Source organism: Capra hircus, chromosome 19 (genome assembly GCF_001704415.2).
Source record: "Capra hircus breed San Clemente chromosome 19, ASM170441v1, whole genome shotgun sequence".
NCBI lineage: Eukaryota > Metazoa > Chordata > Mammalia > Artiodactyla > Bovidae > Capra > Capra hircus.
The window spans coordinates 39,148,215-39,154,706 of NC_030826.1; the positions used below are offsets into that span (position 1 = coordinate 39,148,215).

General features: G+C 40.1%; 1 long non-coding RNA gene across 1 annotated transcript; it reads left to right on the forward strand.

Annotated features, from left to right (window-relative positions):
* Positions 1,564-3,293, forward strand: LOC106503226. Its single transcript, XR_001296846.2, has 2 exons — positions 1,564-1,836; positions 2,412-3,293. It is a non-coding gene; the product is annotated as an uncharacterized LOC106503226 (long non-coding RNA).

Sequence of the window (6,492 nt, forward strand, 5' to 3'; positions counted from 1 at the left end):
CCTGACTCCCTTCTAAAGCAGCCTGAGTTCCTGAGGCTTAGCATGACGAAGCAGCTGCTGCTGCCCTGGTCCTGTGCCCCTCAAAGGAGCTAGTCAGCGTGGAGCCAAGGACACTAGGCCAGAGGTGTCACAGGGAATTTGCTTTTGTTTTTTAATTTAATAGGAAATAAGGCAAAAGGCATAATAAAAACAAGAAGGCATAACTACCCACCACCCAGCTTAAACTATGAAATATCAATTCTCCTTTCCCCTCAGAAAAAGCAACTTGAAATATATGAAAAAGGTATATATGTACAACTGAATCACTTTGCTGTACGGCAGAAATTAACACAAAATTGTGAATCAACTCTACTTCAATAAAAAAAAAATAAAAGTCACTTGAATTGCATTTCTAAACACTTAACTGCACAGGGATGGGCCTGACCCAGAGTTCTGTAGTGCCCTCTCTGGGTATAACACTGCAATGAGCACTGAAGAGGATATAAGAGAGGATAAGGATGTGGGAAATGACCACAAAGAGATAAGGAATGGTTGGAGGAGAGGCCTCTGATGCTCACACAGTAATAGGAAGGATCTGTGCAAAATGTTCAGAGAAGGCAATGGCACCCCACTCCAGTACTCTTGCCTGGAAAATCCCATGGATGGAGGAGCCTGGTAGGCTGCAGTCCATGGGGTTGCTAAGAGTTGGACACGACTGAGCGACTTCACTTTCACTTTTCACTTTCATGCACTGGAGAAGGAAATAGCAACCCACTCCAGTGTTCTTGCCTGGAGAATCCCAGGGGTGGGGGAGCCTGGTGGGCAGCCGTCTATGGGGTTGCCCAGAGTAGGACACGACTGAAATGACTTAGCAACAGCAGCAGTGCAAAATGTTGCAAGCTGAGAAGCCCAGGTGGGCCTGGGAGGGGATTTCAGATTAACAGGGTGGGCCGGTCTGGGGCGAGAGAAGAATGTGGATTCCGGAGTGGACAAGCCTAGTTTTGAATTGGTCTCTGGCCTTTCCAATGAAACATTAGGCAGGTTACTGATCATCTCTGAGCCTCATCTATAAAAGACTTACAGGGAGGTTGAAATTACACCACGTGCAATATCTGACACAATATAGGAATCCCGTAAGTCTCAGCTCCATCCCTCTGGGATGCCATCTGAAACACACGTGAGACCTTTGTCCTTGTCCCTCCATAACCTGACTCTACAACGTGTCAATGGCCCGCCCAGCCCCCAGCCATCATTTTGAATTCCTTTGCCAAGGATTCATGAGAGGAAAAAGTGAGAAGAAAAGCACTCAGGAGATATCATTCCTTGGGCACCTGGATACAGGTCAGATCTCTCCCCTACTTCCATAATATTCAGACTCCATTTAGATACAAAGGGTAGGATTGGGTTCCTGGGGAGAAATTGAGCCTCTCCATTTCTGCCTGGTCTAAATCCAGCAGTTCCTTGGTTACCCGCTCCCGAGCTTTCTGATTGGTTGGCGAAGGAAGGGGGCGCGGGGGCGGGTAGTAAGCTGCTGATGGAGCCGCAGTATCCCTTAGTCTCTAGCCCTGGGAGGGGGAGGGGGAAAGGAGGGCTAAACTGTAGAGGGAAGGGGGAGCCATTTCTCTCCACTGGCTGCAGTCTTCGTGCTCACATTTCCCCGGAATCCGGAGGCGTCCTCGGCCAAGGACTCCACAATGCTGGATATTTTCATCCTGATGTTCTTTGCCATCATAGGCCTGGTCATTCTGTCCTACATTATCTATCTGCTCTAGGGACCCGAAACGGCGGCGTGGAGCCCACAGATCAGGGGGGAAGGATGAAGCTGACTGGCCGAGCATCCTGCTTGCTGACGCACCGGTAGATTTTCGCTTCTGGTCATTATTTCGGGTATTGATTCAAAAACAAAATTACAAGGGATCTTGTTTTCCTATTTTTTTTTTCCTCAGACGCATTGATGTAGCATTTCCCAGATCACTCTGAAAAGAATAAGAAATGCCAACTTCTTTCTTTGAGACATAATTTAAAATAATGATTTTTAAAATGCAAATAAAGCCCATAATCAAAGGATTTTTAGGTAGAATGGGTTGGGAGTGGTGTGCATGGTGGGAGGGACTATTATTTCCTAGTTTTTTCTTCAAGTTAGGTGCTCAAACTCCACTTCGTCCATTTTCTCCTGGTAATTAAAGGTTAAAAACATCTTTATATGTCAGTAGAGTGGCTTACAATTATGCTTGCATAATTGAATTAATTAACTAGTAACTCATTCTAACTTGAGGATGAGATACCAAAGGAAATTTACTTGGGAGTGGGATTTAGGGGAGATGTCAATTCTTCCCCTACTGTGGGGCTTGGCGGAGAGAGGAACTCCCAATGTCAGGAGCTGATACCTTTGTATTCCCATCTGAGCCTTGCTTTTTCTGGGTTTCCCACAGCTCCTGGATTCCAGTCCAACAAGAGGCCTCTTATCAACAGAAATCCTGCTGCCCAGCAGACCTCTTCTAAAGCTTTCCGGATATGGTTAACCCCTGTCAAGCAAGGGACTTTTTAGAGTTCAGAGGCAGAAGCACTTGGTGGGACATCAGGAATTCACGGGCATGGCTGGCAACTGCAGTGTGCATTTAGGCTATAGATGGAGGATGTTGAGAAAGAGCTAAAATGTAGACTCATTAAAGTTACCATGGAGAACTGCTCAAAAATTTGATAGCCTTCCCTTAGGTCTTAATTGCAACTTCATATTAAGCTAAATGATGTTCTTTTCTTGCTCACATGAAGGGTGTTCCCTTGTAAGTCCAAGAGTATGTTGTCTATCTTCATTTATGAAGTAGTTGCTTTATCACTCGCTGTCTTTAAAGATTGCACAATCTGGGTTTGTGTGGTTTCCGTGTCTCAATCTGTAGAAGGAACTTGTCGTTTGAGTTTCTAAGATTTATCTTCCCCACTCCATGCCCCTTGGGCTCCAGCTTCTCATTTAAAGAGAGCAACAGTTATACAGTCCTCATTCTTTCTGCATACCTGAATTATAAATTATTGAAACAAAATGGCTACACTGTTATTTGGGAAAAACTTCTCTCTTACCCTCAAATAAATGTGTTTGTTTCCTTTTTGTATTGCCAAATGTTCTCTTTCTAAAAAAACAAAAGCAAAAATCTTTGAACATTTCTCTGTCCAAGTAGAGTTGAAGAAACCATATATTTGAGGGTCCAGAGTAGAGTTGGGCTCCTAATCTGTGGTATCTATTTCTTTGAAAAATCTGTCATGATTGTTCTACATTTGATTTTTCTTTCTGGCTTATAAATAAACAAGAAGAGAGATTAGCCTAATAGTTTTATTTATAACATTATGTTCAATTTCCATGTTTTAAAAAGAAAATTGAGGAAGTATAATATACGTCACAACATCTGGCCAAGAAAAAACATCGTTCTAGGAACTTGTCTAGGCAACAAATTATGTGATCTTCAATAAGTCACTTAACCTTTGAAAGTCAAAGTCGCTCAGTGTCTGACTCTTTGCAACCTCATGGAGTATACAGTCTAGGCCAGAATACTGGAGTGGGTAGCCATTCCCTTCTGCAGGGGATCTTCCCAGCCCAGAGACTGAGCCCAGGTCTCCCAAATTGCCGACAGTTTCTTTACCAGCTGAGCCACCAGGGAAGCCCACTTAACCTTTGGGCTTCAGATTATTCTGATAAAAGAAATAGTTGGACTGGAAAATCGTTTATGAGCTTTTCCATTTCAAAATCCTATAATTCTAGGATGGGAATTCCATCTTTAAGAACAGAATTCCCACAAAACAAACTCTTTTATAGTTTACCAGGAGTCCACTTTTCTGCTCTCCCCAAATGACATTTTATAATGAAAACTCACCTGCAAAACTTTTTTTGGGTACCAACAGCCACATTGTGAGGAGAAAATGAAAATATTTATTTACCCCAAACATATATCAGCAATAATTTGCCTAAGCTGTTTAAGGAATATTAACAAGCACCATGGTATGTAGCAAAATGAGGTAAGCTGAGAGATATACTAGTGGGGGAAGAATGGCTCTGAACATTAATATATTCAGGGATGATCTTCAGTTATCTGGAGTCTTTGATGTAACATTTCCCACTAAAATGTTCCTCCAACTCTGGCATAACCTGTGTTTCAAACTAAACTTTGTACTTCACGTCAAGAGAGCAGCTCTAGGTCCTTTCCTAGGTAAGCAGGGCAAGTGTCAATATTTTGGAGTGGTCCAAATTACACAGTTAATTATGGTAATGTAGATCTTCATGGTATATATATAGTCTCTAAACAGGCTCCCTCTTAAGTCTTTTATGAGGTCAAGGCTCTTCAGTCTGTATCCATATCGTTTCAGTTGTGTCAGAATCCTTGCAACCCTATGGGCTATAACCTGCCAGACTCCTCTGTCTGCGGGGATTCTCCAGGCAAGAATACTGGAGTGGGTTGCCACGCCCTCCTCCAGGGGTCTTCCCAACTCAGGGGTCAAACCAGCGTCTCTTATGTCTCCTGCATTGGCAGGCAGGTTCTTTACCACTAGGGCCACCTGGGAAGGCCATACAAAGTTGATATGACTAATCAAAGCAGTGAAAACAGTCAGCCTATTTCAGTTATACACCAGTGATACTGGGCACAATATAAAGACAGATCATATTTTCAATAACTTGCAAAATATAATGGTTTTAAAAAATAAATAATTACATTTTGGAAGAAATTTTATGACTTTGTGCCCATATCCATGCTATGTCAGTTTATAACTTGAGTTTTCCTGTGCTCATTTCGGTAAAAGTTTTCTAAATTTCACATCTAAATTATTTGTGTTATTGTCATCCTAAAATAATAAAACACTGCAAAAATTACTTTTGTAAAATAAAGTTTTCTTTAGATCTTATAAATCTGGGCCATAGGGCAATCATATCCTATAAAAATGGGGTTGAATATTTACTACATATCAATGTAGTAAAAATATCTCTAAATAATGCAGTAACTTAAAAAATTAATTGGTATAAAATTGGCATAAAATTAATTGGCTAAAAATCATTATATTAATACTTGCTTTCTTGATTAAAAAAATAAGGGGTTTAGGTAGAAAATAATGTATTTTATGTTAGGAGAAAGAGAAAATATTTTAGGAAACAGTTAAACAATAGGAAAATATTAATAAGTTGGAACCACCTAAAACTCATTGGGTATTTTTTATAGGAAATCCAATCCAAACTTTCTGAGTTTGAAACTTGGCATGACATGATTTATTAAATCTCAGAAAATTTGTTTTCTTTTAAAAGGCTTAAATTAGCATAGTTCAAACTTTAAAATCCCTTAAAAGTATCACTTTAGGGCTTCCCTGGGGGCTCAGAGGTAAAGAATCTGCCTGCCAGTGCAAGAGACATGGGTTTGATCCCTGGTCCGAGAAGATCCCACATGCCAAGGAGCAACTGGGCTTATGCGCCTCAACTATTGAGCCTGTGCTCTGGAGCCCGGGAACCACAACTACTGAGCCGACACACCGCAACTACTGAGGCCGTTACACCATAAAGCCCGTGCTCCACAACAGAGAAGCCACCGCGGGGAGAAGCCACCGCGGGGAGAAGCCACCGCGGGGAGAAGCCACCGCGGGGAGAAGCCACCGCGGGGAGAAGCCACCGCGGGGAGAAGCCTGTGCACTGCAACAAAGTGTGGTACCTTGCGCGCTGCAACTAGAGAAAAAGCCCACTTAGGAACCAAGACCCAGCACAGCCAAAAATAAATGAAACTGAATTTTTAAAAAGCATCATTTTAACTTTACATTATCTTTTAGAAATGAGAATTTCCCTTAATAAAATACTTAAGCATAAAGTGGGAAAATTGTCTTTGTAAACTATATGCTATGGCTTTATCACAGACCAAATGTTTAAGCCTAGAATGGCCTTTTCTAAGTTAGCTTTGCTTCCATATATTTTAAGTAAAAATAAAATCAAAGTCATATATAAAGCGAGAGACAGAAAAAAATCATTGACACAATTTCCATTATAAACTAAAAAACAACTGCTAAGGCAGACACATTTTTTAGAAATATTTAAGAATTTCTTTGTTTTAAAAAACACTGTAAGAGCTTATAGGAAACTGCAGGTAATGCACAATAATCACATATTTTGTTGTTTGAAACTGAAATTAAACTATGACAACTGCAATTGTAGTATTTTAGCAGTAATTTGAATATCAATTGCTTGGGAGTGAATTAAACAGCAAATAGTATAGAGTACTGTTCTGCTTATAGATTTATTATTCAAGAGTTGTTGCTAATAAATGAATTTATACACTAAAATGTTAAGCATAAAACACATAAATAATATATAGTATATAGCTAATTGAAGCATTATTTTGTATTAAGACACTTAGTTTTTTGATCATGGTAGAGCTATAATTAACAACTTAAATAAAAATAAATTCTTCCACATGAAATAATTTAAAGGAATTACATAGCAAATATTTTATAATAACTATATATGGAGTATAATCTTTAAATTAGTGAATCATA